Source organism: Pimephales promelas, chromosome 9 (assembly GCF_988280905.1).
Source record: "Pimephales promelas chromosome 9, fPimPro1.hap1.1, whole genome shotgun sequence".
NCBI classification, from domain to species: Eukaryota; Metazoa; Chordata; class Actinopteri; order Cypriniformes; family Leuciscidae; genus Pimephales; species Pimephales promelas.
In genome coordinates, this window is record NC_142777.1 from 12,745,264 (window position 1) to 12,771,138 (window position 25,875).

Sequence of the window (25,875 nt, forward strand, 5' to 3'; positions counted from 1 at the left end):
CGGAACCAGTGTCTGTTCCAGAGCCGGAACCAGTGTCTGTTCCTGAGCCGGAACCAGTGTCTGTTCTTGTGCCAGAACCACTGTCTGTTCCTGAGCCGGAACATGAACCATTGTCTGTTCCTGAGCTGGAGCCGGAACCAGTGTCTGTTCCTGAGCCGGAACCAGTGTCTGTTCCTGAGCCGGAACCAGTGTCTGTTCCAGAGCCGGTGTCTGTCTCTATCTATGCCTACCTCCTTAACGTGGACTACAAATATTTCTATATACTTACCTGCCACCTATCTATCTATCTCTCTATCAGTGTTTGTTCCGGAGCCAGTGTCTGTTCCTGAGCCGGAACCTGAACCAGTGTCTGTTTCTGAGCCGGAACCTGAACCAGTGTCTGTTCCTGAGCCGGAACCTGAACCATTGTCTGTTCCTGAGCTGGAGCCGGAAACAGTGTCTGTTCCTGAGCCGGAAACAGTGTCTGTTCCTGAGCCGGAACCAGTGTCTGTTCTTGAGCCGGAACCAGTGTCTGTTTTTCTGAGCCGGAACCAGTGTCTGTTCTTGTGCCAGAACCACTGTCTGTTCCTGAGCCGGAACCAGTGTCTGTTCTTGTGCCAGAACCACTGTCTGTTCCTGAGCCGGAACCTGAACCATTGTCTGTTCCTGAGCTGGAGCCGTAACCAGTGTCTGTTCCTGAGCCGGAACCAGTGTCTGTTCCTGAGCCGGAACCAGTGTCTGTTCTTGAGCCGGAACCAGTGTCTGTTCCAGAGCCGGAACCAGTGTCTGTTCCTGAGCCGGAACCAGTGTCTGTTCTTGTGCCAGAACCACTGTCTGTTCCTGAGCTGGAACCTGAACCATTGTCTGTTCCTGAGCCGAAACCTGAACCAGTGTCTGTTCCTGAGCCGGAACCTCAACCATTTTCTGTTCCTGAGCTGGAGCCGGAAACAGTGTCTGTTCCTGAGCCGGAAACAGTGTCTGTTCCTGAGCCGGAACCAGTGTCTGTTCCTGAGCCGGAACCAGTGTCTGTTCTTGAGCCGGAACCAGTGTCTGTTCCAGAGCCGGAACAAGTGTCTGTTCTTGTGCAAGAACCACTGTCTGTTCCTGAGCTGGAACCTGAACCATTGTCTGTTCCTGAGCTGGAGCCGGAACCAGTGTCTGTTCCTGAGCCGGAACCAGTGTCTGTTCCTGAGCCGGAACCAGTGTCTGTTCCAGAGCCGGTGTCTGTCTCTATCTATGCCTACCTCCTTAACGTGGACTACAAATCTTTCTATATACTTACCTGCCACCTATCTATCTATCTATCTCTCTATCAGTGTTTGTTCCGGAGCCAGTGTCTGTTCCTGAGCCGGAACCTGAACCAGTGTCTGTTTCTGAGCCGGAACCTGAACCAGTGTCTGTTCCTGAGCCGGAACCTGAACCATTGTCTGTTCCTGAGCTGGAGCCGGAAACAGTGTCTGTTCCTGAGCCGGAAACAGTGTCTGTTCCTGAGCCGGAACCAGTGTCTGTTCTTGAGCCGGAACCAGTGTCTGTTCCTGGGCCGGAACCAGTGTCTGTTCTTGTGCCAGAACCACTGTCTGTTCCTGAGCAGGAACCAGTGTCTGTTCTTGTGCCAGAACCACTGTCTGTTCCTGAGCCGGAACCTGAACCATTGTCTGTTCCTGAGCTGGAGCCGTAACCAGTGTCTGTTCCTGAGCCGGAACCAGTGTCTGTTCCTGAGCCGGAACCAGTGTCTGTTCTTGAGCAGGAACCAGTGTCTGTTCCAGAGCCGGAACCAGTGTCTGTTCCTGAGCCGGAACCAGTGTCTGTTCTTGTGCCAGAACCACTGTCTGTTCCTGAGCTGGAACCTGAACCATTGTCTGTTCCTGAGCCGAAACCTGAACCAGTGTCTGTTCCTGAGCCGGAACCTCAACCATTTTCTGTTCCTGAGCTGGAGCCGGAAGCAGTGTCTGTTCCTGAGCCGGAAACAGTGTCTGTTCTTGAGCCGGAACCAGTGTCTGTTCCAGAGCCGGAACCAGTGTCTGTTCTTGTGCCAGAACCACTGTCTGTTCCTGAGCTGGAACCTGAACCATTGTATGTTCCTGAGCTGGAGCCGGAACCAGTGTCTGTTCCTGAGCCGGAACCAGTGTCTGTTCTTGTGCCAGAACCACTGTCTGTTCCTGAGCCGGAGCCAGCGTTTGTTTCTGTGTTTATGTATGTCTGCCTATCTATCTATCTATCTATCTATCTATCTATCTATCTATCTATCTATCTATCTATCTATCTATCTATCTATCTATCTATGCCCACCACCACCTCCTTCACTATGAAGGACTTCTGAGCCGGAACCTGAACCAGTGTCTGTTCCTGAGCCGGAACCTGAACCATTGTCTGTTCCTGAGCTGGAGCCGGAAACAGTGTCTGTTCCTGAGCCGGAAACAGTGTCTGTTCCTGAGCCGGAACCAGTGTCTGTTCTTGAGCTGGAACCAGTGTCTGTTCCTGGGCCGGAACCAGTGTCTGTTCTTGTGCCAGAACCACTGTCTGTTCCTGAGCAGGAACCAGTGTCTGTTCTTGTGCCAGAACCACTGTCTGTTCCTGAGCCGGAACCTGAACCATTGTCTGTTCCTGAGCTGGAGCCGTAACCAGTGTCTGTTCCTGAGCCGGAACCAGTGTCTGTTCCTGAGCCGGAACCAGTGTCTGTTCTTGAGCAGGAACCAGTGTCTGTTCCAGAGCCGGAACCAGTGTCTGTTCCTGAGCCGGAACCAGTGTCTGTTCTTGTGCCAGAACCACTGTCTGTTCCTGAGCTGGAACCTGAACCATTGTCTGTTCCTGAGCCGAAACCTGAACCAGTGTCTGTTCCTGAGCCGGAACCTCAACCATTTTCTGTTCCTGAGCTGGAGCCGGAAGCAGTGTCTGTTCCTGAGCCGGAAACAGTGTCTGTTCCTGAGCCGGAAACAGTGTCTGTTCCTGAGCCGGAACCAGTGTCTGTTCTTGAGCCGGAACCAGTGTCTGTTCCAGAGCCGGAACCAGTGTCTGTTCTTGTGCCAGAACCACTGTCTGTTCCTGAGCTGGAACCTGAACCATTGTATGTTCCTGAGCTGGAGCCGGAACCAGTGTCTGTTCCTGAGCCGGAACCAGTGTCTGTTCTTGTGCCAGAACCACTGTCTGTTCCTGAGCCGGAGCCAGCGTTTGTTTCTCTGTTTATGTCTGTCTGCCTATCTATCTATCTATCTATCTATCTATCTATCTATCTATCTATCTATCTATCTATCTATCTATCTATCTATCTATCTATCTATCTATCTATCTATCTATGCCCACCACCACCCCCCTCACTAGGAAGGACTCTATCTATCTATCTATCTATCTATCTATCTATCTATCTATCTATCTATCTATCTATCTATGCCCACCACCACCTCCTTCACTTCGAAGGACTCTATATATCTTTAATAAGCTGCCTGTCTGTCTCTATCTATGCCTACCTCCTGTCTGTCTCTATCTATGCCTACCTCCTTAACGTGGACTACAAATCTTTCTATATACTTACCTGCCACCTTTCTATCTATCTCTCTATCAGTGTCTGTTCCGGAGCCAGTGTCTGTTCCTGAGCCGGAACCTGAACCAGTGTCTGTTCCTGAGCCGAAACCTTAACCAGTGTCTGTTCCTGAGCCGGAACCTGAAACATTGTCTGTTCCTGAGCCGAAACCTGAACCAGTGTCTGTTTCTGAGCCGGAACCTCAACCATTGTCTGTTCCTGAGCTGGAGCCGGAAACAGTGTCTGTTGCTGAGCCGGAACCAGTGTCTGTTCCTGAGCCGGAACCAGTGTCTGTTCTTGAGCCGGAACCAGTGTCTGTTCCAGAGCCGGAACCAGTGTCTGTTCCTGAGCCGGAACCATTGTCTGTTCTTGTGCCAGAACCACTGTCTGTTCCTGAGCCGGAACCTGAACCATTGTCTGTTCCTGAGCTGGAGCCGGAACCAGTGTCTGTTCCTGAGCCTGGAACCAGTGTCTGTTCTTGTGCCAGAACCACTGTCTGTTCCTGAGCTGGAACCTGAACCATTGTCTGTTCCTGAGCTGGAGCCGGAACCAGTGTCTGTTCCTGAGCCGGAACCAGTGTCTGTTCCAGAGCCGGAACCAGTGTCTGTTCTTGTGCCAGAACCACTGTCTGTTCCTGAGCTGGAGCCAGCGTTTGTTTCTGTGTTTATGTCTGTCTGCCTATCTATCTATGCCCACCACAGCCTCCTTCACTTCGAAGGACTCTATATATCTTTAATAAGCTGCCTGTCTGTCTCTATCTATGCCTACCTCCTGTCTGTCTCTATCTATGCCTACCTCCTTAACGTGGACTACAAATCTTTCTATATACTTACCTGCCACCTTTCTATCTATCTCTCTATCAGTGTCTGTTCCGGAGCCAGTGTCTGTTTCTGAGCCGGAACCTGAACCAGTGTCTGTTCCTGAGCCGGAACCTGAACCATTGTCTGTTCCTGAGCTGGAGCCGGAAACAGTGTCTGTTCCTGAGCCGGAAACAGTGTCTGTTCCTGAGCCGGAACCAGTGTCTGTTCTTGAGCCGGAACCAGTGTCTGTTCCTGAGCCGGAACCAGTGTCTGTTCTTGTGCCAGAACCACTGTCTGTTCCTGAGCCGGAACCAGTGTCTGTTCTTGTGCCAGAACCACTGTCTGTTCCTGAGCCGGAACCTGAACCATTGTCTGTTCCTGAGCTGGAGCCGTAACCAGTGTCTGTTCCTGAGCCGGAACCAGTGTCTGTTCCTGAGCCGGAACCAGTGTCTGTTCTTGAGCTGGAACCAGTGTCTGTTCCAGAGCCGGAACCAGTGTCTGTTCCTGAGCCGGAACCAGTGTCTGTTCTTGTGCCAGAACCACTGTCTGTTCCTGAGCTGGAACCTGAACCATTGTCTGTTCCTGAGCCGAAACCTGAACCAGTGTCTGTTCCTGAGCCGGAACCTCAACCATTTTCTGTTCCTGAGCTGGAGCCGGAAACAGTGTCTGTTCCTGAGCCGGAAACAGTGTCTGTTCCTGAGCCGGAACCAGTGTCTGTTCCTGAGCCGGAACCAGTGTCTGTTCTTGAGCCGGAACCTGAACCATTGTCTGTTCCTGAGCTGGAGCCGGAACCAGTGTCTGTTCCTGAGCCGGAACCAGTGTCTGTTCCTGAGCCGGAACCAGTGTCTGTTCTTGAGCCGGAACCAGTGTCTGTTCCAGAGCCGGAACCAGTGTCTGTTCCTGAGCCGGAACCAGTGTCTGTTCTTGTGCCAGAACCACTGTCTGTTCCTGAGCCGGAACATGAACCATTGTCTGTTCCTGAGCTGGAGCCAGAACCAGTGTCTGTTCCTGAGACGGAACCAGTGTCTGTTCCTGAGCCGGAACCAGTGTCTGTTCCAGAGCCGGTGTCTGTCTCTATCTATGCCTACCTCCTTAACGTGGACTACAAATCTTTCTATATACTTACCTGCCACCTATCTATCTATCTCTCTATCAGTGTCTGTTCCGGAGCCAGTGTCTGTTCCTGAGCCGGAACCTGAACCAGTGTCTGTTTCTGAGCCGGAACCTGAACCAGTGTCTGTTCCTGAGCCGGAACCTGAACCATTGTCTGTTCCTGAGCTGGAGCCGGAAACAGTGTCTGTTCCTGAGCCGGAACCAGTGTCTGTTCTTGTGCCAGAACCACTGTCTGTTCCTGAGCCGGAACCAGTGTCTGTTCTTGTGCCAGAACCACTGTCTGTTCCTGAGCCGGAACCTGAACCATTGTCTGTTCCTGAGCTGGAGCCGTAACCAGTGTCTGTTCCTGAGCCGGAACCAGTGTCTGTTCCTGAGCCGGAACCAGTGTCTGTTCTTGAGCCGGAACCAGTGTCTGTTCCAGAGCCGGAACCAGTGTCTGTTCTTGAGCCGGAACCAGTGTCTGTTCTTGTGCCAGAACCACTGTCTGTTCCTGAGCTGGAACCTGAACCATTGTCTGTTCCTGAGCCGAAACCTGAACCAGTGTCTGTTCCTGAGCCGGAACCTCAACCATTTTCTGTTCCTGAGCTGGAGCCGGAAACAGTGTCTGTTCCTGAGCCGGAAACAGTGTCTGTTCCTGAGCCGGAAACAGTGTCTGTTCCTGAGCCGGAACCAGTGTCTGTTCCTGAGCCGGAACCAGTGTCTGTTCTTGAGCCGGAACCAGTGTCTTTTCCAGAGCCGGAACCAGTGTCTGTTCTTGTGCCAGAACCACTGTCTGTTCCTGAGCTGGAACCTGAACCATTGTCTGTTCCTGAGCTGGAGCCGGAACCAGTGTCTGTTCCTGAGCCGGAACCAGTGTCTGTTCTTGTGCCAGAACCACTGTCTGTTCCTGAGCCGGAGCCAGCGTTTGTTTCTGTGTTTATGTCTGTCTGCCTATCTATCTATCTATCTATCTATCTATCTATCTATCTATCTATCTATCTATCTATCTATCTATCTATCTATCTATCTATCTATCTATCTATCTATCTATCTATCTATCTATGCCCACCACCACCTCCTTCACTATGAAGGACTCTATCTATCTATCTATCTATCTATCTATCTATCTATCTATCTATCTATCTATCTATCTATCTATCTATCTATCTATCTATCTATGCCCACCACCACCTCCTTCACTTTGAAGGACTCTATATACATATCTATCTATCTATCTATCTATCTATCTATCTATCTATCTATCTATCTATCTATCTATCTATCTATCTATCTATCTATCTATCATAAGCTGTCTATCTATGCCCACCACCACCTCCTTCACTAGGAAGGACTCTATCTATCTATCTATCTATCTATCTATCTATCTATCTATCTATCTATCTATCTATCTATCTATCTATGCCCACCACCACCCCCTCACTAGGAAGGACTCTATATACATATCTATCTATCTATCTATCTATCTATCTATCTATCTATCTATCTATCTATCTATCTATCTATCTATCTATCTATCTATCTATCTATCTATCTATCTATGCCCACCACCACCTCCTTCACTTCGAAGGACTCTATATATCTTTAATAAGCTGCCTATTTGTCTCTATCTATGCCTACCTCCTGTCTGTCTCTATCTATGCCTACCTCCTTAACGTGGACTACAAATCTTTCTATATACTTACCTGCCACCTTTCTATCTATCTCTCTATCAGTGTCTGTTCTGGAGCCAGTGTCTGTTCCTGAGCCGGAACCTAAACCAGTGTCTGTTCCTGAGCCGAAACCTTAACCAGTGTCTGTTCCTGAGCCGGAACCTGAAACAGTGTCTGTTCCTGAGCCGAAACCTGAACCAGTGTCTGTTCCTGAGCCGGAACCTCAACCATTGTCTGTTCCTGAGCTGGAGCCGGAAACAGTGTCTGTTCCTGAGCCGGAACCAGTGTCTGTTCCTGAGCCGGAACCAGTGTCTGTTCTTGAGCCGGAACCAGTGTCTGTTCCAGAGCCGGAACCAGTGTCTGTTCCTGAGCCGGAACCAGTGTCTGTTCTTGTGCCAGAACCACTGTCTGTTCCTGAGCTGGAACCTGAACTATTGTCTGTTTCTGAGCTGGAGCCGGAACCAGTGTCTGTTCCTGTGCCGGAACCAGTGTCTGTTCCAGAGCCGGAACCAGTGTCTGTTCTTGTGCCAGAACCACTGTCTGTTCCTGAGCTGGAGCCAGCGTTTGTTTCTGTGTTTATGTCTGTCTGCCTATCTATCTATGCCCATCACCACCTCCTTCACTTCGAAGGACTCTATATATCTTTAATAAGCTGCCTGTCTGTCTCTATCTATGCCTACCTCCTGTCTGTCTCTATCTATGCCTACCTCCTTAACGTGGACTACAAATCTTTCTATATACTTACCTGCCACCTATCTATCTATCTCTCTATCAGTGTCTGTTCCGAGCCAGTGTCTGTTCCTGAGCCAAACCTGAACCAGTGTCTGTTCCTGAGCTGGAGCCGGAAACAGTGTCTGTTCCTGAGCCGGAAACAGTGTCTGTTCCTGAGCCGGAACCAGTGTCTGTTCCTGAGCCGGAACCAGTGTCTGTTCTTGAGCCGGAACCAGTGTCTGTTCTTGTGCCAGAACCACTGTCTGTTCCTGAGCCGGAACATGAACCATTGTCTGTTCCTGAGCTGGAGCCGGAACCAGTGTCTGTTCCTGAGCCGGAACCAGTGTCTGTTCCTGAGCCGGAACCAGTGTCTGTTCCAGAGCCGGTGTCTGTCTCTATCTATGCCTACCTCCTTAACGTGGACTACAAATCTTTCTATATACTTACCTGCCACCTATCTATCTATCTCTCTATCAGTGTTTGTTCCGGAGCCAGTGTCTGTTCCTGAGCCGGAACCTGAACCATTGTCTGTTCCTGAGCCGAAACCTGAACCAGTGTCTGTTCCTGAGCCGGAACCTCAACCATTTTCTGTTCCTGAGCTGGAGCCGGAAACAGTGTCTGTTCCTGAGCCGGAAACAGTGTCTGTTCCTGAGCCGGAAACAGTGTCTGTTCCTGAGCCGGAACCAGTGTCTGTTCCTGAGCCGGAACCAGTGTCTGTTCCAGAGCCGGAACCAGTGTCTGTTCTTGTGCCAGAACCACTGTCTGTTCCTGAGCTGGAACCTGAACCATTGTCTGTTCCTGAGCTGGAGCCGGAACCAGTGTCTGTTCCTGAGCCGGAACCAGTGTCTGTTCTTGAGCCGGAACCAGTGTCTGTTCCAGAGCCGGAACCAGTGTCTGTTCTTGTGCCATAACCACTGTCTGTTCCTGAGCTGGAACCTGAACCATTGTCTGTTCCTGAGCCGAAACCTGAACCAGTGTCTGTTCCTGAGCCGGAACCTCAACCATTTTCTGTTCCTGAGCTGGAGCCGGAAACAGTGTCTGTTCCTGAGCCGGAAACAGTGTCTGTTCCTGAGCCGGAAACAGTGTCTGTTCCTGAGCCGGAACCAGTGTCTGTTCCTGAGCCGGAACCAGTGTCTGTTCTTGAGCCGGAACCAGTGTCTGTTCCAGAGCCGGAACCAGTGTCTGTTCTTGTGCCAGAACCACTGTCTGTTCCTGAGCTGGAACCTGAACCATTGTCTGTCCCTGAGCTGGAGCCGGAACCAGTGTCTGTTCCTGAGCCGGAACCAGTGTCTATCTATCTATCTATCTATCTATCTATCTATCTATCTATCTATCTATCTATCTATCTATCTATCTATCTATCTATCTATCTATCTATCTATCTATGCCCACCACCACCTCCTTCACTATGAAGGACTCTATCTATCTATCTATCTATCTATCTATCTATCTATCTATCTATCTATCTATCTATCTATCTATCTATCTATCTATCTATCTATCTATGCCCACCACCACCCCCCTCACTAGGAAGGACTCTATCTATCTATCTATCTATCTATCTATCTATCTATCTATCTATCTATCTATCTATCTATCTATCTATCTATCTATCTATCTATTTATGCCCACCACCACCTCCTTCACTTCGAAGGACTCTATATATCTTTAATAAGCTGCCTGTTTGTCTCTATCTATGCCTACCTCCTGTCTGTCTCTATCTATGCCTACCTCCTTAACGTGGACTACAAATCTTTCTATATACTTACCTGCCACCTTTCTATCTATCTGTCTATCAGTGTCTGTTCCGGAGCCAGTGTCTGTTCCTGAGCCGGAACCTAAACCAGTGTCTGTTCCTGAGCCGAAACCTTAACCAGTGTCTGTTCCTGAGCCGGAACCTGAAACAGTGTCTGTTCCTGAGCCGAAACCTGAACCAGTGTCTGTTCCTGAGCCGGAACCTCAACCATTGTCTGTTCCTGAGCTGGAGCCGGAAACAGTGTCTGTTCCTGAGCCGGAACCAGTGTCTGTTCCTGAGCCGGAACCAGTGTCTGTTCTTGAGCCGGAACCAGTGTCTGTTCCAGAGCCGGAACCAGTGTCTGTTCCAGAGCCGGAACCAGTGTCTGTTCCTGAGCCGGAACCAGTGTCTGTTCTTGTGCCAGAACCACTGTCTGTTCCTGAGCTGGAACCTGAACTATTGTCTGTTTCTGAGCTGGAGCCGGAACCAGTGTCTGTTCCTGAGCCGGAACCAGTGTCTGTTCCAGAGCCGGAACCAGTGTCTGTTCTTGTGCCAGAACCACTGTCTGTTCCTGAGCTGGAGCCAGCGTTTGTTTCTGTGTTTATGTCTGTCTGCCTATCTATCTATGCCCACCACCACCTCCTTCACTTCGAAGGACTCTATATATCTTTAATAAGCTGCCTGTCTGTCTCTATCTATGCCTACCTCCTGTCTGTCTCTATCTATGCCTACCTCCTTAACGTGGACTACAAATCTTTCTATATACTTACCTGCCACCTATCTATCTATCTCTCTATCAGTGTCTGTTCCGGAGCCAGTGTCTGTTCCTGAGCCAAACCTGAACCAGTGTCTGTTCCTGAGCTGGAGCCGGAAACAGTGTCTGTTCCTGAGCCGGAAACAGTGTCTGTTCCTGAGCCGGAACCAGTGTCTGTTCCTGAGCCGGAACCAGTGTCTGTTCTTGAGCCGGAACCAGTGTCTGTTCCAGAGCCGGAACCAGTGTCTGTTCCTGAGCCGGAACCAGTGTCTGTTCTTGTGCCAGAACCACTGTCTGTTCCTGAGCCGGAACATGAACCATTGTCTGTTCCTGAGCTGGAGCCGGAACCAGTGTCTGTTCCTGAGCCGGAACCAGTGTCTGTTCCAGAGCCGGTGTCTGTCTCTATCTATGCCTACCTCCTTAACTTGGACTACAAATATTTCTATATACTTACCTGCCACCTATCTATCTATCTCTCTATCAGTGTTTGTTCCGGAGCCAGTGTCTGTTCCTGAGCCGGAACCTGAACCAGTGTCTGTTTCTGAGCCGGAACCTGAACCAGTGTCTGTTCCTGAGCCGGAACCTGAACCATTGTCTGTTCCTGAGCTGGAGCCGGAAACAGTGTCTGTTCCTGAGCCGGAAACAGTGTCTGTTCCTGAGCCGGAACCAGTGTCTGTTCTTGAGCCGGAACCAGTGTCTGTTCCTGAGCCGGAACCAGTGTCTGTTCTTGTGCCAGAACCACTGTCTGTTCCTGAGCCGGAACCTGAACTATTGTCTGTTTCTGAGCTGGAGCCGGAACCAGTGTCTGTTCCAGAGCCGGAACCAGTGTCTGTTCCTGAGCCGGAACCAGTGTCTGTTCTTGTGCCAGAACCACTGTCTGTTCCTGAGCTGGAACCTGAACTATTGTCTGTTTCTGAGCTGGAGCCGGAACCAGTGTCTGTTCCTTAGCCGGAACCAGTGTCTGTTCCAGAGCCGGAACCAGTGTCTGTTCTTGTGCCAGAACCATTGTCTGTTCCTGAGCTGGAGCCAGCGTTTGTTTCTGTGTTTATGTCTGTCTGCCTATCTATCTATGCCCACCACCACCTCCTTCACTTCGAAGGACTCTATATATCTTTAATAAGCTGCCTGTCTGTCTGTCTCTATCTATGCCTACCTCCTGTCTGTCTCTATCTATGCCTACCTCCTTAACGTGGACTACAAATCTTTCTATATACTTACCTGCCACCTATCTATCTATCTATCTCTCTATCAGTGTCTGTTCCGGAGCCAGTGTCTGTTCCTGAGCCAAACCTGAACCAGTGTCTGTTCCTGAGCTGGAGCCGGAAACAGTGTCTGTTCCTGAGCCGGAAACAGTGTCTGTTCCTGAGCCGGAACCAGTGTCTGTTCTTGAGCCGGAACCAGTGTCTGTTCCAGAGCCGGAACCAGTGTCTGTTCTTGTGCCAGAACCACTGTCTGTTCCTGAGCTGGAACCTGAACCATTGTCTGTTCCTGAGCTGGAGCCGGAACCAGTGTCTGTTCCTGAGCCGGAACCAGTGTCTGTTCTTGTGCCAGAACCACTGTCTGTTCCTGAGCCGGAGCCAGCGTTTGTTTCTGTGTTTATGTCTGTCTATCTATCTATCTATCTATCTATCTATCTATCTATCTATCTATCTATCTATCTATCTATCTATCTATCTATCTATCTATCTATCTATGCCCACCACCACCTCCTTCACTATGAAGGACTCTATCTATCTATCTATCTATCTATCTATCTATCTATCTATCTATCTATCTATCTATCTATCTATCTATATATCTATCTATCTATCTATCTATCTATCTATCTAAGCCCACCACCACCTCCTTCACTTTGAAGGACTCTATCTATCTATCTATCTATCTATCTATCTATCTATCTATCTATCTATCTATCTATCTATCTATCTATCTATCTATCTATCTATCATAAGCTGTCTATCTACACTCACCGGCCACTTTATTAGGTACACCTGTCCAACTGCTCGTTAACACTTAATTTCTAAGCAGCCAATCACATGGCGGCAACTCAGTGCATTTAGGCATGTAGACATGGTCAAGACAATCTCCTGCAGTTCAAACCGAGCATCAGTATGGGGAAGAAAGGTGATTTGAGTGACTTTGAACGTGGCATGATTGTTGGTGCCAGAAGGGCTGGTCTGAGTATTTCAGAAACTGCTAATCTACTGGGATTTTCACGCACAACCATCTCTAGGGTTTACAGAGAATGGTCCGAAAAAGAAAAAACATCCAGTGAGCGGCAGTTCTGTGGGCGGAAATGCCTTGTTGATGCCAGAGGTCAGAGGAGAATGGCCAGACTGGTTTGAGCTGATAGAAGGGCAACAGTGACTCAAATAACCACCCGTTACAACCAAGGTGGGCAGAAGAGCATCTCTGAACGCACAGTACGTCGAACTTTGAGGCAGATGGGCTACAGCAGCAGAAGACCACACCGGGTGCCACTCCTTTCAGCTAAGAACAGGAAACTGAGGCTACAATTTGCACAAGCTCATCGAAATTGGACAATAGAAGATTGGAAAAACGTTGCCTGGTCTGATGAGTCTCGATTTCTGCTGCCACATTCGGATGGTAGGGTCAGAATTTGGCGTCTACAACATGAAAGCATGGATCCATCCTGCCTTGTATCAACGGTTCAGGCTGGTGGTGGTGGTGTCATGGTGTGGGGAATATTTTCTTGGCACTCTTTGGGCCCCTTGGTACCAATTGAGCATCGTTGCAACGCCACAGCCTACCTGAGTATTGTTGCTGACCATGTCCATCCCTTTATGACCACAATGTACCCAACTTCTGATGGCTACTTTCAGCAGGATAATGCGCCATGTCATAAAGCTGGGATCATCTCAGACTGGTTTCTTGAACATGACAATGAGTTCGCTGTACTCAAATGGCCTCCACAGTCACCAGATCTCAATCCAATAGAGCATCTTTGGGATGTGGTGGAACGGGAGATTCGCATCATGGATGTGCAGCCGACAAATCTGCGGCAACTGTGTGATGCCATCATGTCAATATGTACCAAACTCCCTGAGGAATGCTTCCAGCACCTTGTTGAATCTATGCCACGAAGAATTGAGGCAGTTCTGAAGGCAAAAGGGGGTCCAACCCGTTACTAGCATGGGGTACCTAATAAAGTGGCCGGTGAGTGTATCTATGCCCACCACCACCTCCTTCACTAGGAAGGACTCTATCTATCTATCTATCTATCTATCTATCTATCTATCTATCTATCTATCTATCTATCTATCTATCTATCTATCTATCTATCTATCTATCTATCTATGCCCACCACCACCCCCCTCACTAGGAAGGACTCTATATACATATCTATCTATCTATCTATCTATCTATCTATCTATCTATCTATCTATCTATCTATCTATCTATCTATCTATCTATCTATGCCCACCACCACCTCCTTCACTTCGAAGGACTCTATATATCTTTAATAAGCTGCCTGTTTGTCTCTATCTATGCCTACCTCCTGTCTGTCTCTATCTATGCCTACCTCCTTAACGTGGACTACAAATCTTTCTATATACTTACCTGCCACCTTTCTATCTATCTCTCTATCAGTGTCTGTTCCGGAGCCAGTGTCTGTTCCTGAGCCGGAACCTAAACCAGTGTCTGTTCCTGAGCCGAAACCTTAACCAGTGTCTGTTCCTGAGCCGGAACCTGAAACAGTGTCTGTTCCTGAGCCGAAACCTGAACCAGTGTCTGTTCCTGAGCCGGAACCTCAACCATTGTCTGTTCCTGAGCTGGAGCCGGAAACAGTGTCTGTTCCTGAGCCGGAACCAGTGTCTGTTCCTGAGCCGGAACCAGTGTCTGTTCTTGAGCCGGAACCAGTGTCTGTTCCAGAGCCGGAACCAGTGTCTGTTCCAGAGCCGGAACCAGTGTCTGTTCCTGAGCTGGAACCTGAACTATTGTCTGTTTCTGAGCTGGAGCCGGAACCAGTGTCTGTTCCTGAGCCGGAACCAGTGTCTGTTCCAGAGCCGGAACCAGTGTCTGTTCTTGTGCCAGAACCATTGTCTGTTCCTGAGCTGGAGCCAGCGTTTGTTTCTGTGTTTATGTCTGTCTGCCTATCTATCTATGCCCACCACCACTTCCTTCACTTCGAAGGACTCTGTATATCTTTAATAAGCTGCCTGTCTGTCTCTATCTATGCCTACCTCCTGTCTGTCTCTATCTATGCCTACCTCCTTAACGTGGACTACAAATCTTTCTATCTATGCCCACCACCACCTCCTTCACTATGAAGGACTCTATCTATCTATCTATCTATCTATCTATCTATCTATCTATCTATCTATCTATCTATCTATCTATCTATCTATCTATCTATGCCCACCACCACCTCCTTCACTTTGAAGGACTCTATCTATCTATCTATCTATCTATCTATCTATCTATCTATCTATCTATCTATCTATCTATCTATCTATCTATCTATCTATCTATCTATCTATCTATCATAAGCTGTCTATCTATCTATGCCCACCACCACCTCCTTCACTAGGAAGGACTCTATCTATCTATCTATCTATCTATCTATCTATCTATCTATCTATCTATCTATCTATCTATCTATCTATCTATCTATCTATCTATCTATCTATCTATGCCCACCACCACCCCCCTCACTAGGAAGGACTCTATATACATATCTATCTATCTATCTATCTATCTATTAGGGGTGGAGCCGAATCCGAATACGGTATTCGGAAAGGTACAAATAATGTGTTTTTTACGAATACTTATTCCGAACAAATACTTAAAAAAATATTTGTATTCGGGAACAAGAAATACTTTATATCAAAAAGCTGCGTTCCTCACGAGACGCGAGTTGAGTGACTTGAGTCAGTGCGCGAGTTGAGTGAGTGACGTTCAGGAAGAGGTGACTGACAGGCTGCTCCACACAGCAACAGAGAGGGCTCGGCTGAGCGAAAAAAAAAACACTTAACTGCATCACTATTTTTGTTTAATAGATGTTTGTACCTTAACTATGTTCCGGTGGCAGTTTATAACTTTCGGGAAGCGGAGTTTGATCGGGAGTATATTCCATTATTGACGTCTGCAGACGGGTGCTTTCATGTTCGCTCTGTTTACGTAGCTCTGTTAGCTCGGTAACGGTAATTTGTTTCATGGCTTGATTGAATTCCAATGTAGAATGCGGTCTGTTATTATAACAGGCCCCTGCTTATAAGTATAACACACCGTTGCTATGAAAAACAGAGCGTTGCCATGGATTCTAAACGTAGAGACAGAACGGACTATTTTTCTTTTTTTAGCGGGAGCGATACAATCGTTTTTTAAATCAATAAACTCCTTTTTATATCCATATTTTGAGTCAAATGATTGATTTATTTGGTAGGTAGCCATGTAATAAGCGGGGTAATGTAGAGCGAGGCGTAGTTATAGCGAAAACCCTTCAGGCTTCGCGTCGGGCTCATAATCAACCTCCTCACTATAAATTATCCATATAACTTATTCTGTCTGCACAGCGTCCTCCACCGTGGTGTTGGGGTTCATAATGTTCACAATTGTATTTTATTAGTTGTTGGTTTAACCATGGTTCATGAGGTAATGGCTGACTGTTATTTTCTTTTCAATGACTTTTCTTGTTACATGTTCATTGCTGGATTTATTGAAAAAATCAACCAATATTGCATATCCATAATTATTATAATGGATATAATTAAAGAATCCATACACTATAAAGTATTTTTAAAGATTTTTATGCCTATTTTGAATTTTACTCGAATACAAATACAAATACAAATACTTTTCCTCCCTGAACAAATACAAATACAAATACAAATAGCGGCTGCTTTGCACACCCCTACTATCTATCTATCTATCTATCTATCTATCTATCTATCTATCTATCTATCTATCTATCTATCTATCTATCTATCTATCTATCTATGCCCACCACCACCTCCTTCACTTCGAAGGACTCTATATATCTTTAATAAGCTGCCTGTTTGTCTCTATCTATGCCTACCTCCTGTCTGTCTCTATCTATGCCTACCTCCTTAACGTGGACTACAAATCTTTCTATATACTTACCTGCCACCTTTCTATCTATCTCTCTATCAGTGTCTGTTCCGGAGCCAGTGTCTGTTCCTGAGCCGGAACCTAAACCAGTGTCTGTTCCTGAGCCGAAACCTTAACCAGTGTCTGTTCCTGAGCCGGAACCTGAAACAGTGTCTGTTCCTGAGCCGAAACCTGAACCAGTGTCTGTTCCTGAGCCGGAACCTCAACCATTGTCTGTTCCTGAGCTGGAGCCGGAAACAGTGTCTGTTCCTGAGCCGGAACCAGTGTCTGTTCCTGAGCCGGAACCAGTGTCTGTTCTTGAGCCGGAACCAGTGTCTGTTCCAGAGCCGGAACCAGTGTCTGTTCCTGAGCCGGAACCAGTGTCTGTTCTTGTGCCAGAACCACTGTCTGTTCCTGAGCTGGAACCTGAACTATTGTCTGTTTCTGAGCTGGAGCCGGAACCAGTGTCTGTTCCTGAGCCGGAACCAGTGTCTGTTCCAGAGCCGGAACCAGTGTCTGTTCTTGTGCCAGAACCACTGTCTGTTCCTGAGCTGGAGCCAGCGTTTGTTTCTGTGTTTATGTCTGTCTGCCTATCTATCTATGCCCACCACCACCTCCTTCACTTCGAAGGACTCTATATATCTTTAATAAGCTGCCTGTCTGTCTCTATCTATGCCTACCTCCTGTCTGTCTCTATCTATGCCTACCTCCTTAACGTGGACTACAAATCTTTCTATATACTTACCTGCCACCTATCTATCTATCTCTCTATCAGTGTCTGTTCCGGAGCCAGTGTCTGTTCCTGAGTCAAACCTGAACCAGTGTCTGTTCCTGAGCTGGAGCCGGAAACAGTGTCTGTTCCTGAGCCGGAAACAGTGTCTGTTCCTGAGCCGGAACCAGTGTCTGTTCCTGATCCGGAACCAGTGTCTGTTCTTGAGCCGGAACCAGTGTCTGTTCCAGAGCCGGAACCAGTGTCTGTTCCTGAGCCGGAACCAGTGTCTGTTCTTGTGCCAGAACCACTGTCTGTTCCTGAGCCGGAACATGAACCATTGTCTGTTCCTGAGCTGGAGCCGGAACCAGTGTCTGTTCCTGAGCCGGAACCAGTGTCTGTTCCAGAGCCGGTGTCTGTCTCTATCTATGCCTACCTCCTTAACGTGGACTACAAATATTTCTATATACTTACCTGCCACCTATCTATCTATCTCTCTATCAGTGTTTGTTCCGGAGCCAGTGTCTGTTCCTGAGCCGGAACCTGAACCAGTGTCTGTTTCTGAGCCGGAACCTGAACCAGTGTCTGTTCCTGAGCCGGAACCTGAACCATTGTCTGTTCCTGAGCTGGAGCCGGAAACAGTGTCTGTTCCTGAGCCGGAAACAGTGTCTGTTCCTGAGCCGGAACCAGTGTCTGTTCTTGAGCCGTAACAAGTGTCTGTTCCTGAGCCGGAACCAGTGTCTGTTCTTGTGCCAGAACCACTGTCTGTTCCTGAGCCGGAACCAGTGTCTGTTCTTGTGCCAGAACCACTGTCTGTTCCTGAGCCGGAACCTGAACCATTGTCTGTTCCTGAGCTGGAGCCGTAACCAGTGTCTGTTCCTGAGCCGGAACCAGTGTCTGTTCCTGAGCCGGAACCAGTGTCTGTTCTTGAGCCGGAACCAGTGTCTGTTCCAGAGCCGGAACCAGTGTCTGTTCCTGAGCCGGAACCAGTGTCTGTTCTTGTGCCAGAACCACTGTCTGTTCCTGAGCTGGAACCTGAACCATTGTCTGTTCCTGAGCCGAAACCTGAACCAGTGTCTGTTCCTGAGCCGGAACCTCAACCATTTTCTGTTCCTGAGCTGGAGCCGGAAACAGTGTCTGTTCCTGAGCCGGAAACAGTGTCTGTTCCTGAGCCGGAAACAGTTTCTGTTCCTGAGCCGGAACCAGTGTCTGTTCCTGAGCCGGAACCAGTGTCTGTTCTTGAGCCAGAACCAGTGTCTGTTCCAGAGCCGGAACCAGTGTCTGTTCTTGTGCCAGAACCACTGTCTGTTCCTGAGCTGGAACCTGAACCATTGTCTGTTCCTGAGCTGGAGCCGGAACCAGTGTCTGTTCCTGAGCCGGAACCAGTGTCTGTTCCAGAGCCGGTGTCTGTCTCTATCTATGCCTACCTCCTTAACGTGGACTACAAATCTTTCTATATACTTACCTGCCACCTATCTATCTATCTCTCTATCAGTGTTTGTTCCGGAGCCAGTGTCTGTTCCTGAGCCGGAACCTGAACCAGTGTCTGTTTCTGAGCCGGAACCTGAACCAGTGTCTGTTCCTGAGCCGGAACCTGAACCATTGTCTGTTCCTGAGCTGGAGCCGGAAACAGTGTCTGTTCCTGAGCCGGAAACAGTGTCTGTTCCTGAGCCGGAACCAGTGTCTGTTCTTGAGCCGGAACCAGTGTCTGTTCCTGGGCCGGAACCAGTGTCTGTTCTTGTGCCAGAACCACTGTCTGTTCCTGAGCCGGAACCAGTGTCTGTTCTTGTGCCAGAACCACTGTCTGTTCCTGAGCCGGAACCTGAACCATTGTCTGTTCCTGAGCTGGAGCCGTAACCAGTGTATGTTCCTGAGCCGGAACCAGTGTCTGTTCCTGAGCCGGAACCAGTGTCTGTTCTTGAGCCGGAACCAGTGTCTGTTCCAGAGCCGGAACCAGTGTCTGTTCCTGAGCCGGAACCAGTGTCTGTTCTTGTGCCAGAACCACTGTCTGTTCCTGAGCTGGAACCTGAACCATTGTCTGTTCCTGAGCCGAAACCTGAACCAGTGTCTGTTCCTGAGCCGGAACCTCAACCATTTTCTGTTCCTGAGCTGGAGCCGGAAGCAGTGTCTGTTCCTGAGCCGGAAACAGTGTCTGTTCCTGAGCCGGAAACAGTGTCTGTTCCTGAGCCGGAACCAGTGTCTGTTCTTGAGCCGGAACCAGTGTCTGTTCCAGAGCCGGAACCAGTGTCTGTTCTTGTGCCAGAACCACTGTCTGTTCCTGAGCTGGAACCTGAACCATTGTCTGTTCCTGAGCTGGAGCCGGAACCAGTGTCTGTTCCTGAGCCGGAACCAGTGTCTGTTCTTGTGCCAGAACCACTGTCTGTTCCTGAGCCGGAGCCAGCGTTTGTTTCTGTGTTTATGTCTGTCTGCCTATCTATCTATCTATCTATCTATCTATCTATCTATCTATCTATCTATCTATCTATCTATCTATCTATCTATCTATCTATCTATCTATCTATCTATATATGCCCACCACCACCTCCTTCACTATGAAGGACTCTATCTATCTATCTATCTATCTATCTATCTATCTATCTATCTATCTATCTATCTATCTATCTATCTATCTATCTATCTATCTATCTATGCCCACCACCACCTCCTTCACTTCGAAGGACTCTATATATCTTTAATAAGCTGCCTGTCTGTCTCTATCTATGCCCACCACCACCCCCCTCACTAGGAAGGACTCTATCTATCTATCTATCTATCTATCTATCTATCTATCTATCTATCTATCTATCTATCTATCTATCTATCTATCTATCTATCTATCTATCTATCTATCTATCTATCTATCTATCTATGCCCACCACCACCTCCTTCACTTCGAAGGACTCTATATATCTTTAATAAGCTGCCTGTCTGTCTCTATCTATGCCTACCTCCTGTCTGTCTCTATCTATGCCTACCTCCTTAACGTGGACTACAAATCTTTCTATATACTTACCTGCCACCTTTCTATCTATCTCTCTATCAGTGTCTGTTCCGGAGCCAGTGTCTGTTCCTGAGCCGGAACCTGAACCAGTGTCTGTTCCTGAGCCGAAACCTTAACCAGTGTCTGTTCCTGAGCCGGAACCTGAAACATTGTCTGTTCCTGAGCCGAAACCTGAACCAGTGTCTGTTCCTGAGCCGGAACCTCAACCATTGTCTGTTCCTGAGCTGGAGCCGGAAACAGTGTCTGTTCCTGAGCCGGAACCAGTGTCTGTTCCTGAGCCGGAACCAGTGTCTGTTCTTGAGCCGGAACCAGTGTCTGTTCCAGAGCCGGAACCAGTGTCTGTTCCTGAGCCGGAACCATTGTCTGTTCTTGTGCCAGAACCACTTTCTGTTCCTGAGCCGGAACCTGAACCATTGTCTGTTCCTGAGCTGGAGCCGGAACCAGTGTCTGTTCCTGAGCCTGGAACCAGTGTCTGTTCTTGTGCCAGAACCACTGTCTGTTCCTGAGCTGGAACCTGAACCATTGTCTGTTCCTGAGCTGGAGCCGGAACCAGTGTCTGTTCCTGAGCCGGAACCAGTGTCTGTTCCAGAGCCGGAACCAGTGTCTGTTCTTGTGCCAGAACCACTGTCTGTTCCTGAGCCGGAGACAGCGTTTGTTTCTGTGTTTATGTCTGTCTGCCTATCTATCTATGCCCACCACAGCCTCCTTCACTTCGAAGGACTCTATATATCTTTAATAAGCTGCCTGTCTGTCTCTATCTATGCCTACCTCCTGTCTGTCTCTATCTATGCCTACCTCCTTAACGTGGACTACAAATCTTTCTATATACTTACCTGCCACCTATCTATCTATCTCTCTATCAGTGTCTGTTCCGGAGCCAGTGTCTGTTCCTGAGCCGGAACCTGAACCAGTGTCTGTTTCTGAGCCGGAACCTGAACCAGTGTCTGTTCCTGAGCCGGAACCTGAACCATTGTCTGTTCCTGAGCTGGAGCCGGAAACAGTGTCTGTTCCTGAGCCGGAAACAGTGTCTGTTCCTGAGCCGGAACCAGTGTCTGTTCTTGAGCCGGAACCAGTGTCTGTTCCTGAGCCGGAACCAGTGTCTGTTCTTGTGCCAGAACCACTGTCTGTTCCTGAGCCGGAACCAGTGTCTGTTCTTGTGCCAGAACCACTGTCTGTTCCTGAGCCGGAACCTGAACCATTGTCTGTTCCTGAGCTGGAGCCGTAACCAGTGTCTGTTCCTGAGCCGGAACCAGTGTCTGTTCCTGAGCCGGAACCAGTGTCTGTTCTTGAGCCGGAACCAGTGTCTGTTCCAGAGCCGGAACCAGTGTCTGTTCCTGAGCCGGAACCAGTGTCTGTTCTTGTGCCAGAACCACTGTCTGTTCCTGAGCTGGAACCTGAACCATTGTCTGTTCCTGAGCCGAAACCTGAACCAGTGTCTGTTCCTGAGCCGGAACCTCAACCATTTTCTGTTCCTGAGCTGGAGCCGGAAACAGTGTCTGTTCCTGAGCCGGAAACAGTGTCTGTTCCTGAGCCGGAACCAGTGTCTGTTCCTGAGCCGGAACCAGTGTCTGTTCTTGAGCCGGAACCTGAACCATTGTCTGTTCCTGAGCTGGAGCCGTAACCAGTGTCTGTTCCTGAGCCGGAACCAGTGTCTGTTCCAGAGCCGGTGTCTGTCTCTATCTATGCCTACCTCCTTAACGTGGACTACAAATCTTTCTATATACTTACCTGCCACCTATCTATCTATCTCTCTATCAGTGTTTGTTCCGGAGCCAGTGTCTGTTCCTGAGCCGGAACCTGAACCAGTGTCTGTTTCTGAGCCGGAACCTGAACCAGTGTCTGTTCCTGAGCCGGAACCTGAACCATTGTCTGTTCCTGAGCTGGAGCCGGAAACAGTGTCTGTTCCTGAGCCGGAAACAGTGTCTGTTCCTGAGCCGGAACCAGTGTCTGTTCTTGAGCCGGAACCAGTGTCTGTTCCTGGGCCGGAACCAGTGTCTGTTCTTGTGCCAGAACCACTGTCTGTTCCTGAGCCGGAACCAGTGTCTGTTCTTGTGCCAGAACCACTGTCTGTTCCTGAGCCGGAACCTGAACCATTGTCTGTTCCTGAGCTGGAGCCGTAACCAGTGTATGTTCCTGAGCCGGAACCAGTGTCTGTTCCTGAGCCGGAACCAGTGTCTGTTCTTGAGCCGGAACCAGTGTCTGTTCCAGAGCCGGAACCAGTGTCTGTTCCTGAGCCGGAACCAGTGTCTGTTCTTGTGCCAGAACCACTGTCTGTTCCTGAGCTGGAACCTGAACCATTGTCTGTTCCTGAGCCGAAACCTGAACCAGTGTCTGTTCCTGAGCCGGAACCTCAACCATTTTCTGTTCCTGAGCTGGAGCCGGAAGCAGTGTCTGTTCCTGAGCCGGAAACAGTGTCTGTTCCTGAGCCGGAAACAGTGTCTGTTCCTGAGCCGGAACCAGTGTCTGTTCTTGAGCCGGAACCAGTGTCTGTTCCAGAGCCGGAACCAGTGTCTGTTCTTGTGCCAGAACCACTGTCTGTTCCTGAGCTGGAACCTGAACCATTGTCTGTTCCTGAGCTGGAGCCGGAACCAGTGTCTGTTCCTGAGCCGGAACCAGTGTCTGTTCTTGTGCCAGAACCACTGTCTGTTCCTGAGCCGGAGCCAGCGTTTGTTTCTGTGTTTATGTCTGTCTGCCTATCTATCTATCTATCTATCTATCTATCTATCTATCTATCTATCTATCTATCTATCTATCTATCTATCTATCTATCTATCTATCTATCTATCTATATATGCCCACCACCACCTCCTTCACTATGAAGGACTCTATCTATCTATCTATCTATCTATCTATCTATCTATCTATCTATCTATCTATCTATCTATCTATCTATCTATCTATGCCCACCACCACCTCCTTCACTTCGAAGGACTCTATATATCTTTAATAAGCTGCCTGTCTGTCTCTATCTATGCCCACCACCACCCCCCTCACTAGGAAGGACTCTATCTATCTATCTATCTATCTATCTATCTATCTATCTATCTATCTATCTATCTATCTATCTATCTATCTATCTATCTATCTATCTATCTATCTATCTATCTATCTATCTATCTATCTATGCCCACCACCACCTCCTTCACTTCGAAGGACTCTATATATCTTTAATAAGCTGCCTGTCTGTCTCTATCTATGCCTACCTCCTGTCTGTCTCTATCTATGCCTACCTCCTTAACGTGGACTACAAATCTTTCTATATACTTACCTGCCACCTTTCTATCTATCTCTCTATCAGTGTCTGTTCCGGAGCCAGTGTCTGTTCCTGAGCCGGAACCTGAACCAGTGTCTGTTCCTGAGCCGAAACCTTAACCAGTGTCTGTTCCTGAGCCGGAACCTGAAACATTGTCTGTTCCTGAGCCGAAACCTGAACCAGTGTCTGTTCCTGAGCCGGAACCTCAACCATTGTCTGTTCCTGAGCTGGAGCCGGAAACAGTGTCTGTTCCTGAGCCGGAACCAGTGTCTGTTCCTGAGCCGGAACCAGTGTCTGTTCTTGAGCCGGAACCAGTGTCTGTTCCAGAGCCGGAACCAGTGTCTGTTCCTGAGCCGGAACCATTGTCTGTTCTTGTGCCAGAACCACTTTCTGTTCCTGAGCCGGAACCTGAACCATTGTCTGTTCCTGAGCTGGAGCCGGAACCAGTGTCTGTTCCTGAGCCTGGAACCAGTGTCTGTTCTTGTGCCAGAACCACTGTCTGTTCCTGAGCTGGAACCTGAACCATTGTCTGTTCCTGAGCTGGAGCCGGAACCAGTGTCTGTTCCTGAGCCGGAACCAGTGTCTGTTCCAGAGCCGGAACCAGTGTCTGTTCTTGTGCCAGAACCACTGTCTGTTCCTGAGCCGGAGACAGCGTTTGTTTCTGTGTTTATGTCTGTCTGCCTATCTATCTATGCCCACCACAGCCTCCTTCACTTCGAAGGACTCTATATATCTTTAATAAGCTGCCTGTCTGTCTCTATCTATGCCTACCTCCTGTCTGTCTCTATCTATGCCTACCTCCTTAACGTGGACTACAAATCTTTCTATATACTTACCTGCCACCTATCTATCTATCTCTCTATCAGTGTCTGTTCCGGAGCCAGTGTCTGTTCCTGAGCCGGAACCTGAACCAGTGTCTGTTTCTGAGCCGGAACCTGAACCAGTGTCTGTTCCTGAGCCGGAACCTGAACCATTGTCTGTTCCTGAGCTGGAGCCGGAAACAGTGTCTGTTCCTGAGCCGGAAACAGTGTCTGTTCCTGAGCCGGAACCAGTGTCTGTTCTTGAGCCGGAACCAGTGTCTGTTCCTGAGCCGGAACCAGTGTCTGTTCTTGTGCCAGAACCACTGTCTGTTCCTGAGCCGGAACCAGTGTCTGTTCTTGTGCCAGAACCACTGTCTGTTCCTGAGCCGGAACCTGAACCATTGTCTGTTCCTGAGCTGGAGCCGTAACCAGTGTCTGTTCCTGAGCCGGAACCAGTGTCTGTTCCTGAGCCGGAACCAGTGTCTGTTCTTGAGCCGGAACCAGTGTCTGTTCCTGAGCCGGAACCAGTGTCTGTTCTTGTGCCAGAACCACTGTCTGTTCCTGAGCTGGAACCTGAACCATTGTCTGTTCCTGAGCCGAAACCTGAACCAGTGTCTGTTCTTGAGCCGGAACCAGTGTCTGTTCCTGAGCCGGAACCAGTGTCTGTTCTTGTGCCAGAACCACTGTCTGTTCCTGAGCTGGAGCCGTAACCAGTGTCTGTTCCTGAGCCGGAACCAGTGTCTGTTCCTGAGCCGGAACCAGTGTCTGTTCCAGAGCCGGAACCAGTGTCTGTTCCTGAGCCGGAACCAGTGTCTGTTCTTGTGCCAGAACCACTGTCTGTTCCTGAGCTGGAACCTGAACCATTGTCTGTTCCTGAGCCGAAACCTGAACCAGTGTCTGTTCCTGAGCCGGAACCTCAACCATTTTCTGTTCCTGAGCTGGAGCCGGAAACAGTGTCTGTTCCTGAGCCGGAAACAGTGTCTGTTCCTGAGCCGGAACCAGTGTCTGTTCCTGAGCCGGAACCAGTGTCTGTTCTTGAGCCGGAACCTGAACCATTGTCTGTTCCTGAGCTGGAGCCGTAACCAGTGTCTGTTCCTGAGCCGGAACCAGTGTCTGTTCCTGAGCCGGAACCAGTGTCTGTTCTTGAGCCGGAACCAGTGTCTGTTCCAGAGCCGGAACCAGTGTCTGTTCCTGAGCCGGAACCAGTGTCTGTTCTTGTGCCAGAACCACTGTCTGTTCCTGAGCTGGAACCTGAACCATTGTCTGTTCCTGAGCCGAAACCTGAACCAGTGTCTGTTCCTGAGCCGGAACCAGTGTCTATCTATCTATCTATCTATCTATCTATCTATCTATCTATCTATCTATGCCCACCACCACCTCCTTCACTTCGAAGGACTCTATATATCTTTAATAAGCTGCCTGTTTGTCTCTATCTATGCCTACCTCCTGTCTGTCTCTATCTATGCCTACCTCCTTAACGTGGACTACAAATCTTTCTATATACTTACCTGCCACCTTTCTATCTATCTCTCTATCAGTGTCTGTTCCGGAGCCAGTGTCTGTTCCTGAGCCGGAACCTAAACCAGTGTCTGTTCCTGAGCCGAAACCTTAACCAGTGTCTGTTCCTGAGCCGGAACCTGAAACAGTGTCTGTTCCTGAGCCGAAACCTGAACCAGTGTCTGTTCCTGAGCCGGAACCTCAACCATTGTCTGTTCCTGAGCTGGAGCCGGAAACAGTGTCTGTTCCTGAGCCGGAACCAGTGTCTGTTCCTGAGCCGGAACC